This window comes from Gossypium raimondii, chromosome 11 (assembly GCF_025698545.1).
Source record: "Gossypium raimondii isolate GPD5lz chromosome 11, ASM2569854v1, whole genome shotgun sequence".
Classification (NCBI taxonomy): Eukaryota; Viridiplantae; Streptophyta; class Magnoliopsida; order Malvales; family Malvaceae; genus Gossypium; species Gossypium raimondii.
Window position 1 is genome coordinate 34,942,399 of NC_068575.1, and position 12,966 is coordinate 34,955,364.

Genomic DNA, 12,966 nt, shown 5'->3' on the forward strand with positions numbered 1-12,966 from the left:
TATACTATAGTGATCCAGGACAAGTTTGACTCTATTATATTTTTGTATCATTAAGCACATGTTAAGATCAGATAAGTCATCAAAATAAACAAGAAAACCATATTGCAGCAAGCACAACCTATTCTAGGGCAGTGACTACCTTTTGTTTTGGTAGTTACTGCCTCCTTTATGATGTACCAAGTCCTGGTTCGGATCCAAAAACCACAATCTCCTCTCTAGTAATTTCTCAAGGTTAAAATAAACTATATTCCGGGACATCTAACATGACTACCATAACTTATCAGACTAACAAGATAACTTGGAAAAATAAACAATAGTTTAGAATCTAATACAGTATTGGAAAGAAATATCAGACACATAATTACATAACCAAAAGCTCACTAGGAGTAGTCGGTCCTATGTTACACGGATTTGGGTGAGTATCGCATGTGGGTAAACTAATAAACTGGACCTTGCAAATGCTATGCATTTATTATGTTGCTGAGACTCCCTATTTTTCTTGAAGTACTTGTGTCTAACGCTCATGTTTGACAAATAGAGAGAAGATACGACCTTTAAGGATCCTCCAAATACATGAAAAAACTTTAAAAAAATCCATACATACTCGTATCTAAGTAAAGTAACATAGATGCATTTGTATTTTATCCCTCTTATGGCTTCCACCCTCAAAAACCAAATATGCATTTGTACAATGTCTGCGTAAATCCAAATTCTATAAGAGAATACTAGTAAACTGGCATCTTATGGCTTCCACCCTAAAAAACCAGCATATATGGAAGTGTTTTCTCTGACCACAATATTCGACTAGAAGTAGTGTTGATAATAATAAGCGAAACACAAATGAGTTTAAATTTTAAACTATCTTGAAGCAATATTAGGGCATCATTTATAACCAAAAACAAGAACATACATTAACTTCATCCCCAAAAAATGTATCAAGTAACTAAGTGTCAACCAACAATAGCCTTGTCCATCCTCGTTCAAAATTTGAAGCAACTCCTCAAAAATAAACTAGAGAAAAACTAAAGTATTCATCCTTATTCAAAATATAATGCAACTCCATAATCGTAAACTAAAAACAGCTAAAGCATTCAATATAATAACACCCCTCGAGAGTAATGTTCTCGTAAAAGTTTTCCTAAAAAGAGACGGCTTCATTCAAAACAACCTTGTAATACCTCAAGTAGAAGTTGCTGCAACCTTCTTCCTCAGTGCTACTTCAGTACCTAGATCATAATCCAACACCAGAATTGAAAATAGAAACAAACTCCAAAGATATGCTTTGAACAAAACAGAATGAAAAGAAGCTTAAAATTATAAACCCATTAGCAAAAAGAATTAGCAACTCATTACCTTCTCTGAAACCAGTCTTGAACCTGCGAAGGCCATGGTGCAGATATCTCATCCTACCGGTTCCAGTGGTATTTCTTCTGATTGCCTTCACACTCTAGTTATCTGAATCCCACAATAAAGCAATTCCCCTTAGATTTAAGGACTAACACCAAATTACAATCCAATCGTATCATATAAACACATCAAAACGCATGTTCATTCAAACTACTTGAAGTATTACTACTGGTATAAGCACATTTCATGTAACATTACAACTAACAAATCTATGGTTCAGGAAGAAAACACATTGATTCGAACTACAAGTCCATAGTTTTATATAGAAACATCTTAAAATTTTAATCACACCATTTTTCCCACCATATTCAGGAAATTGAATTCTTATCTGAATAAACGCATTCAAAGTGAAACCCAAATACATATTCATGTCAAAGATATTAGCTTTGATATATAAGCACATAAAGAAAGAAACCCCACTAGTCAATTCGAGAAATCTAATTGCAAATTAGACTTAGGAACAAAGTTAACAACAAAACTAAAAACACAATAAACGATCTTAATAACAAAGAAAAAACGGACGAGGCACTTACATGTCCTCTTACGAGCAACAGGGAAAGCACAGGCAGAGCAACGACTCTCCTGGTAATGGAAGCTACGGCGGCCACACCTAACGTAGAGAGTGTGGGTCTTGTTCCTTCTTTTACCAAAACTCCATGTTCCATTTCCTTACACATTACCACTTTGTTTAATTTCATTTTCAAATATACAAGTAGATCAAGGGGTGGAAAAAGAGAAATAAATAGAGATAATCCATAAAGAAAATAAAAGAAACAAACGAGAAGAACCGATGGCAGAACTGATGGAAGGGAAAAGAAAGGGAAACATGGGAGAATCGAAAGCTTGATGAGGGTATAAAATGGAATAGAAAATATGAAACAAGGGCGGAATCCTAATCGGCGCTGAGGGGGCGTAATGGCTATTACGGGCAATGGAGGTAATAGGGGCGAAACCGATTAGGGCTGTAATAACATTACAGCCAACCAAACGCCCGTTTGGTTGTGGGCCCGCGGAATAGGGGGAATGCATGCCTATTCCCAAACTCAATTATCAAATTTCAATGGTGTGTTTTAAGACAGAGGTCTTCTTGTCTCGAAACAAGCTTACATTTATTTTAGGCATTTTTGCTTTTTAAACTGTCTTGAGACATAAGAAATTTTGTCTCAAGCAAGGTCTCTTATGTCTCGACATTGGATCTCGAGACCAACCTCACATGTTTTCTTTTTCTAGCTTTGTTGTTTAAGTATCGGAAACGATAGTTTCGGAACCCTGTATTTTGATAATTGAGTTGGTAAATATTATTTATTAATATTTACTAGTATATTATGATATTATATTAGATTTTGGTCCGTAATTTTGGTAATTGAACGGTTAAGTAGAGTAAAGAGAATAAATTGAAAAAAACGTAAAAGTTAATTATTATTGATTTCTATTAATTAAAAGGCTTAAATGGTAATCATGTGAAGACTTATATTGAAAATAGACCAAAATGGAAAAACATGTACGGTTAATACTTGTTTCTTTTGATTATTTTATGTTAAAGTTATTAAAATAAGGAAAAATAAAAATAAAAGAAAGAAAACATCATCATCATCTTTCTCATTTTTTCTCTAGCACTGAAAATTCACCATTGTTAAGGAAAGAAAAGCTTCAATCTTACAAAGACATTTGACCCTTTGCATGTGAGTATTCTTAAGACCGTTTTTAATAATTTTTATGTTTTTGATATTTTTATAGCTTAATCTAGCTATCCTGGTGATTAAATTGTAAAAATGTTATAGTTTGAAAAGTTACCATTGGTTTTTAATGTTTTAATGTTAAATGATAGATTTGTAAACTTGGAAATGAAATAGGACTAATTTGTAAAGTGATTTTTGTTAGTTTTGCATTTAGGGACTAAAATAAAAAGTTGATTAAATTATCATGAATTTTTGTTAAATATGAATATTAGAGGGTCTTAGAAAGGTCGTAAAACTTGATTAAATTGTCATACTGTAGCTGTTCAGACTGATTCTGAAGGACTAGCTCATGCTTATGTAGCTAGGGAGCTATGGGATCAAGAGTCGACTGACGTGATTCAGGTACTTTTACGTTGCAATCTATTTCTTTGTTTTCGCTAATTGATTCAGGTTCTACTCATTCATATATCATGAGCAATTTGGTTGGTGAGTTGGGGATTCCGATAGAGACTATTAGGTTGGGTATGACAGTTAGAAGCTTTTTGGGCGAGAGTGTCATAGTTGACAGAGTGTACCGAAGGTGTCCACTGATGGTTCAGGGACATGTCTTCCCTATGGATTTGATGGAGATGTCGTTTCATGGGTTTGATGTTATTATTGGCATGGATTGACTGACCGAGCACAAGGCAAAGGTGGACTTCGAGACTAAGTAGATTACCTCGTGAGGTAGAGACGACCTAGAGATTGTGGTCGTTGGGGAGAGACCCAAATTTCTCTCTAATGTGATTTCAGTAACTAAAGCCGAGAAGATGATAGGTAAAGGCTGTGAGACGTACTTGGCCTATGTACTGGATTCTGGGAGTAAGGAACTAAAAGTTCAAGTTATCCACACCGTGAGGGATTTTTATGATATGTTTCTAGAAGATTTACCTGGTTTGCCACTAGATAAGGAGGTAGAGTTTGGTATTGACTTTTTATCGAGTACTGTATCTGTGTCCATTGCACCCTATCACATGGAACTAAGGGAACTCAAGGAGATGAAGGTTCAATTACAAGATTTATTAGATCAAGGGTTCATCTAGCCGAGTGTATCTCCTTGGGGAGTACCAGTATTGTTTGTGAAGTAGAATGATGTTACCTTGAGGCTGTGTATTGACTACCAATAGCTGGATAAGTTAACCATCAAGAACAAGTGCCCATTACTCCAGATTAGTGACCTATTTGATCAGTTCAGATGAGCGACGATGTTCTCAAAGATTGATTTGAGGTCCGAATATTATCAGCTTAAGGTGAAGGAGTCTGATATTCTCAAGACTACGTTCAAGACCCGGTATGGTTACTACAAGTCCTTGGTTATGCCATTTGGGTTGACTAACGCACCAGTAGCATTCATGGATCTAATAAATTGAGTCTTTCACTTATATCCGAATCAGTTTATAGTTTTTTATAGATGTCATTCTTGTGTATTCTTAAACCAAGGATGATCATGATGCACATCTATGGATTGTTCTTCAAATTTTGTGAGAGAAGCAATTGTTTGTTAAGTTGAGAAAGTGCAAGTTTGGTTAAAAGAGGTGATGTATTTGGGGTATGTGGTGTCTTTTGATGAGATCAGAGTTGACCCGAAGAAGATTGATACTATTCTAGAGTGGGAGCAATCGAAGAGCTTCACTGAGGTTCGGAGCTTCTTGGGGTTGGCTGGTTACTATTATTTATTGAGGGGTTCTCCATCATAGTTGCACCCTTAATAAAGCTACTTTAAAAGAATGCGGTGTTTGAGTGGATGGATGAGAGACAGAGGAGTTTCGAGAAGCTTAAAGTAGTTTTGATTGAGGCGCTAGTGTTGATTCAGCCATAGGCTGGGAAGAAGTATGTGGTCTACAGTGATGCATCGTATACAGGTCTTGGATGTGTTCTGATTCAATATGGTAAGATGGTGTCGTATGCCTCGAGATAGTTGAAGCCACATGAGCGTAATTACTCGACCCATGATTTGGAGTTAGCTGCAATGTTCTTTGCGCTCAAGATTTGGCGACATTATCTGTATGGTGAGAGGTGTGTCATTTACACTAATCACAAGAGTCTTAAGTATCTCCTTACCCGTAAGGAGTTGAACTTGAGACAGAGACATTGGATTGAGCTGCTAAAAGACTACGATTGTGTGATTAAGTATCATCCGGACAAAGTGAATGTTGTTGTTGATTCCTTGAGTCAAAAATCGATGGTTGAGTTGCGAGCAATGTTTGCACATCTCAGTATGACTGATGATGGTGGTTTGTTGGCTAAACTTCAAGTAAAGTCGACTCTGTCGCAGCAGATCAAGAAAAGATAGTTGATTAATGATAGTTTGTAGAAGAAGATCCAATAGGTTAAGGAAGGTAGTGGTGGAGACTTCGAGCTAAATTTCGATGGTATTTTGAGTTTCTGAGGGAGACTTTGTGTGCCTATTAATATAGAGCTTAGGCATGCAATTCTTATCGAGGTGCATAGTGGCCCATACGCTATGCATAATAAGATGTATCAGGATCTTCAAGAGCTGTATTGGTGTCTCGGATTAAAGCATGATATGACATACTTCGTATCTAAATGTTTAGTTTGTCAGAGGGTGAAGGTGAAGCATCAACATACTTCAAGTTTAATTCAGTAGATTAAGATTCTAAAGTGGAAATGGGATAGAATCAAGATGAATTTTGTCTCGGGTTTGCCTTTGACCTTGAAAAAGAAGGATTCAGTATAGGTTATTGTCAATTGATTCTTGAGGAGTGCACATTTCCTGGCAGTGCGTACTAGTTATTCAATGCAGAAGTTGGCAGAGTTGTATATAGTTGAGATTGTCCAACTACATGGTGTGTTGATTTCTATTATTTTTGATAGATAGTCGCGTTTCACTTCGAGATTTTGGAGGAGTCTTCAGAACGCTTTTGGTTCGAAGCTTAACTTCAGTATGGCTTATCATCTTCACACAAATGGTCAATCGGAAAGGGTGATTCAGATTCTCGAAGACATGTTGTGTAACTGTGTTATCGAGTTCAGTGAAAGTCAGGAGAGATATCTGCCTTTAGCAAAGTTTGTCTACAACAACTATTTTAATTCCTATTACTATTCTTAGAAATTTATTTATTTTAATTTCACTTAATGATTCAATCCTACTATTTTCGTATTCAACATGTGACCATTGAATTATAATTTATTTAATAATTTAGTTTATTAAATTTGGTTCAAACCCTAATTTCTCAACACCATAAAAATTGGGTCGTTACAATAAATTACTCCAAACTATTTTTAAAACAAGTAGTAATATGCGAATAATTTTTCTAATCTAATAGATAAAAGATCAAATTAGTAAAGCTAGTTGAGCTTTTCAACTACATTACCTAAACATAACTAATCATAAATGGTTAAATATCACAACCATATAAAGTAAGTATAAAAATAGAAAATTAAAAGTAATTAATCAAATAATATTAGTCTCGCACGCAATTTACAAAGTCGAACATTTTACATGAACAGTATGATACTTAGTTCATAGCACATTTACATATCTATTGTTATTTCAATAGTTCCATAGCATATTCACATTACAAAATGTCATTACATATCACCTATCATCAATAAACTAAAGCCAAAACACAATAAAAAGTCAGGAGAATATCCTTAAAATATCATATCACTAATTTCCCTCAATTAGCAATCCCTTCACCCATACCTCCTTCTGTTCAATTGGGGTAGTGAAAAAGAATAAGCATAGTTATTGAATTTTAAGAATCTTCCTTGATGCAGCAAGTTTTTCAATTTGGATAGTCTTGATATTTTCATCAACTCATCCCAAAACTGCATAGACTTTTGAGCAATAAAGTGATATGTCCTTAAACTCTTTGTCAATTTATTTATGGCTTCAACTATTTTGCTTCCCATCACCTCAATAATTCCTAAAAAAATAGCCTTATCGTTAGAATCCGAGCCCATCTTACTCTTTCCAACTTTTTCAACCCTTCTAATTTGGCCTCTACTAATAGATGGAGGACGTTGACTGGCCAATGTCTTCAAGATCTATTAATAACCCAACATTTCCAGTACCAACCATGTTAGATTCTCCCACACTTGTACTATTTGCATTGTTCTTTATTTCACCATTATCATCTTCATCATCTTCTAACTCTTCAATAATGCCAACTACTATTTGAGCTTCCTTTCCAATGGCATGGCCTTTACCATATAGCATACTGAAATCTTCAAAATATGGTAGTGTCTTATTCTTAAATAGGGTTGCATTTTTATGACTTTGCATACATATTCATATAAAAAATTATTAAACGGGTTCAAATATAAACTAAAGTACAAGTAGATACCCTTGTTTAAAGTTACAATCAACATTGTGGATGCCTATATGATACAATTCAAGAAGGCACTATACCAAAATTCTACCATCTTCATCTTCTAGTGTATCATAATAGACTTGCTATTTGAACTCTCACCTTCAAAGTTTACCTCTCGACCTATCATATATTTATATATGCCAACTTTTATTAACATGACATATCATAATTTTTATCAAAACTAGTATAGCTAAAATGAAAAGATAGAAACATAAAGATATTTCATACAAAGAAATGCACACATTACATGAAAATACAAATAAATATATACAAAAATATAGTTTGAGCATAGACAACTAAACTTAGTTCATGTATAAAAAAAATCCTTAGTTTTACATTTATTGAAGATTCAAAACATCAAATTGAACTCATTTTTCCATTACCTCACCTCCTTGATCGAGTAGTCCCCCACTCATTAAACATATCCATATCAAGTTGTTGTCTACATATGGTCCACTCATTTGTAGGCTCAATTCCAAAAACTAATGCTTCATTAGTATCATATTTGACATCCTCAATACTTGAAGCTTCATCATCACATTCCAAAGCGTCTTAAGACATTTCTTTGCGAATATAATTGTGCAACAAGCAACATGAAAGGATAATTGGATCGTGTCCTAATGAGATAGAAAAAATGGCTCCTAACTACACCCCATCTCATCTTTAAAAGATCGAAACACCTTTTAATTACATTTCATGCGAAAGTATGTTAAAATAACTATTTAGTGTTAGTAGGTTGATAGCCACACATTCATTCATTAAAGTGATATTGTTGCCCTCTAAAGGGGGCTAAGAACCATATTGAGTGTATATAACCCGCATCAACAAGGTAATAACAACCTAGCCTAATTTATGAAAAAAATGTCTAAAAGTTACAGTTTAAATACAAAAATTTGCTTAAATAGTTTGAAGTGCCTCATGAAGTCTCGTTATCATCATAACCTAAGAAACACATATAGATGAGCAGTTTTAAACCATTCTTCCTACTCAAAGAATCTTGAAGAACTCTTTCGTCAATAGTTGACCCTTCCCAACCAAGTAACATGTATATAAATTTCATATTAGGGTTACACGCCCCTAGAACATTAGTGGTTATCTCATTTTTCCTTGTACAGTATCTAGGTTTCTCCTCAAGTGGAACTTGTACTTTGAGGTGAGTTCCATGTACTACCCCAATACAATTCTAATAACATATAATCGCAAAGAATTTTCAAACTTGCTTAAATCATGTGAGTATTATGTATATCAAAACAACATTATTTTCAATTAATTATCTTAAGCCATTTCCACCTATCTTTAGTTGAATTGTTGAGAATAGGTTTCAATTTTCTAAATAGTATGTGTTGGAGTTTAATGACACTAATACGGACTTTAATTAAATACCTACTCATCGTTTCACCTTACTATTGAAACATATCACTACAAGTTCTATTTTCACTGCGATGAGAAAGTGTGAAAAGGAAAATTGCTACTTGCTCATCAATCAAGAAGTTTTTTGTGTCCTTCAACTTTTATTTTTTTTAGTAACTTACACAACTTAAAAATGGCACTTCTAGTCTTCAATCAAGGAGTTTTTTTGTGTCTGTCAACTTTTATTTTCTTTAGTAACTCACAACTTAAAAATGGAACTTCTAAACATTCTTAATTCATCACTAACAGAAATTCTAATCTTCTCTTGCTTCTTGAAAAAATCTAAAATGTAAGACCTAATTTTAGTCCTAACAAAGTAGCAATTTAGTAGTGTTATCATCTTAATCCAATGGGTTAACACAACTATTATCCTTCTCCTTCAATTCCTAGATCCAATCAAATTAAAACATCCATTCTTACGTCTTTGAATATTAATACTCAAACGAATCACTCTTTATGAAATACCTTCAATCATTTAATAATACATTTTCCAATTCATTTTCAACATTAAGACCTAAGTTATCAATGTTCTAACATAAGTATCTGTAATTTAATGCCAATAAATAAATTAGTCGTACAATAATAGTTGAAATAATAGTATATTATGGATTTAGCTACCGAACTATATCCATTTTTCATATAGATATTAAAATTTTTTTTATCCCATATTAGTACTCAGCTTTATCTCTGTTAACATTTTTGGTCCAAGTGCCTTACGGTGTTAAGAAAATAAAGCAGGGTGAATAGGATTTGGACACGTGTTCTATTTTCCCATGTAGGATAAATAAATTATTTTGGAAAATCAAATTCAGAAAAGAAATAATTTAATTTATATATTTATTTTGTAGAAAAACAAGTTAAGTGACGGTAAAAGGTTTTCTTCTCCAGAAGGTTAGGGTTTAGAGACCCATTCCTTAAAGCTCTTTTTTTTTTTAGTTTCATCTTCTCTAACGGGACTGGGATACATCTTCCATTGTTGAAAATTCCTTCTTCTCCGCAAAATTATGATATTGTTTGGGTCAAAAACTCCACTGTCAGCACAAGCAGATTATAAAAAGGAAAAGAAAGGTTTGGGGTTTCAAAAATATGAATACTTGTGACAGTATACAGGTAGTCAAGAACATTCAAACAAAAATGGATCTCGATTTTGACAGGAAAAGTTTTCAGTTTTTAGAGAAACAAACATCAATCCAGTTTGAGGTTTCAGAAACAAAACGAACAATAAATTGAAGAGAAACGATTGGAATGAACAAATTCTAGGGATTTCTGCTTCTTACACCGAATGAACACTTTCTATCTTTCTTCTTTTTTTACAGATAACAGTTAAACTGAGGTAAAATATGATTTTAACTTTTCCTTATCTTTTATTATTTCTTTTCAATTTTTCAATTTCTTTTATTTCTTTAGACAAGACATGCTAATGAAAGTTACTAATACGAAACAAAAAAATTAAATTAAATACAAATAGGTATAGTTTGGGAGAATAAAACCTAATTTTCATATATTTTTAACTAATATAATAAATATTATGTTTTATTTTTTATAAACATAATATGAATGTATAATATAATAACAACAATATTTGTCAACGCCGTATAGTGCCAAATGTCAATTTTAAAAGTTGGAGCACAAATATTTCTTACAACCTTGAAATATATACACACGATGTATGATAATGTTGCATTTTAACTTCTTCTTTTTTAGTTTCTGAAAGTTTGACTGAATGTTTAAATTTATATATATATTTCAATTTTATGATTTTTGAAATTTTAAATTGATATTTATATATGTTTAAAGTTTTTAAAGTTTCTAGTTTTTCTTATTTTATCATGTTTGTAATTTTGATAAAAATTCTTATGATTTTTTTAATTTTTAATTATATATTTTAGAATTTTTTAAAATTTATTATTGTTGAGACATTTTTCAAGGAGTGTCTGTACCAATGCTTGAACTAGTGCCAACTAGTAGTAGCACTGGCTACTCAAATACGTTGTCTTGTTCGAGTTGACAAATTTTGAGAATAAAATTACTTAAAGTTTCAATCTCCTTAGTTATTTAGGACATCTACTAGCCCATCTTGGATATCCAAACTTCACTTAACAAGAGATCTTGAAGATTTGTTTGGATTGAATCAAAGCAATCACTATCCCTTAACTCATGGATAGGATCAAATCGAATCAAGCTATAGAAGGAAGTATATCCAATGACTCAAGACTGATTCTATGTTGTTTAGTAGATATTATTTGTGCACGTTATCTTGCTAATTTGATGGGATACTTGATTGTAAAAGATATAGTATGTTAGCAAATTTTGTTCACTTATATACTATGGATACTTGCATAGGTTTTGTACTGATTGAAGACACTTTATTTTGTTCAATGAGAAACATTTTTGTGAGTGCATCAAATTGTAATAATCAAGTGTGTGACTTGATTAGAGTCTAAGCTTTGAAAGGGAAAACTTAGAGGGGAGAGATTTAGATTTTAGGTATAAAAGTAAAAGTCTAAACTGGTGAGTGTTAGAGCTTGGAAGCACTTGTTGTACAAGGTGTTTGGATATATGGGTGTTCAAACGGTCGGTTTGGTTAATACCCGAACCGAATTACTATTAATTGAATTATCTGAAACGTAAAAAATTTTAACTGTTAACCGAACCGAATTTTTTTTCAAATACATTAACTAGACCGAAATATTTCGGTTAATTCGGTCGGTTAACCAAATTTTATATGTTTTTGTCTTTTGGTTAAAGTAAGTATAAAAAATATAAAAAAAATACATTGTTAATGTTCATTTTCTTTTATTTAATAGTTCAAAAAACTTTAAATGGAGGTGAAAACAACAAATAAGACATTAGAAACACTACAAAAGTTATGAAAGTTAACAACCAAACACTACTTAAGTCTTGAAAACAACAAATATTTCGGTTAATTGGTTAATTCGGTTAATTACCCAATTTCGGACCGAATTAACCGATAACTGAAATTCTAAAAAATCATTAACCGACCTCCGACCAAACTAAATTTGACCACTGATCGATTAACCAAATCAGATCGGTTCGATTGGTTAATTCGATTTTAACTAAATCACTTGCTTGAATAGTGAATATTCTCTCTGGACAAGGTCTCACAAATGTAGAAAAATCGAATTAAGTAAACATTTCTTGTGCTGTTTATTTTTCTACACTTTTCCTTACAAGTTCCTAAAGCAGTTAGAACTACTTATGGCACTACTGAATTTTGTCTTCAAATATCAATTTCAACTCAACAATTTTAAAAATGTAACTTTTTTAATTTTTTTAAAAAAAAATATATATCAGTTGATTCTTGATGAGTATACATTGGATGTTTGATTTTGGTGGGTAAAAAGTAACATTGTTGATAGTGAGTTTGGACATTTTTAACTTAAAATGTGGCTGTTATTTATGAGAGAAAAGAAAATAGAATAGCTAAACGAGAAAGTAGATCTATATCATATTTTTTTATAAGAAATGATTGTATAAAATTGTGATTTTACATCATTTCTATCCCTTTTCAATAAGAGATTAACAAATTAGATTTTTCCTCTTGATTTTTATCATTTTGTTGAATTTAAATTTTTCAAGAGGAAAAATCTAATTTATTATTCTCCTATTGAAAAGGGATAAGAATGACGATGAAATCATAATTTCATACCATCTTTTCTTTTTTCAAACGAGTAGTTTTATTTTCTTCCTCTTATATTGAAAGATGCCAATTCATTTCTCACTTGCAAAGTAATCAAACTCTTTCAACTCTTTATTCTGAGAATATGCTTCATTATTTCTGCTTCTTCTTTTATGACCATCTGCTAGTTATCTTCGATTTCCTAAAAAGGCTATGAATGTTTCTTTAGGTCATACTGCATCTTTTGGTATTTTCTAGAAATTTATGAATATTTTTATAAAATTCTGATTTAATGCACACGTCTAAATCATATTATTTTCTCATCTTAGTATTTTTTTTCCGTTGTCGGTTAGAAAGTGTCATGTGATACTTCTTAGTTAATTAGAACACAACATGTGACATTCATATCTATTGAAATTACTATATATATATATTCTGAAAATTATAAAATTAT

General features: G+C 32.2%; 1 pseudogene; it reads right to left on the minus strand.

Annotated features, from left to right (window-relative positions):
- Window positions 1-1,179: 1,179 nt before the first annotated feature.
- Window positions 1,180-2,235, minus strand: LOC105801095 (60S ribosomal protein L37-3-like; annotated as a pseudogene).
- Between the last annotated feature and the right edge of the window lie 10,731 nt (window positions 2,236-12,966).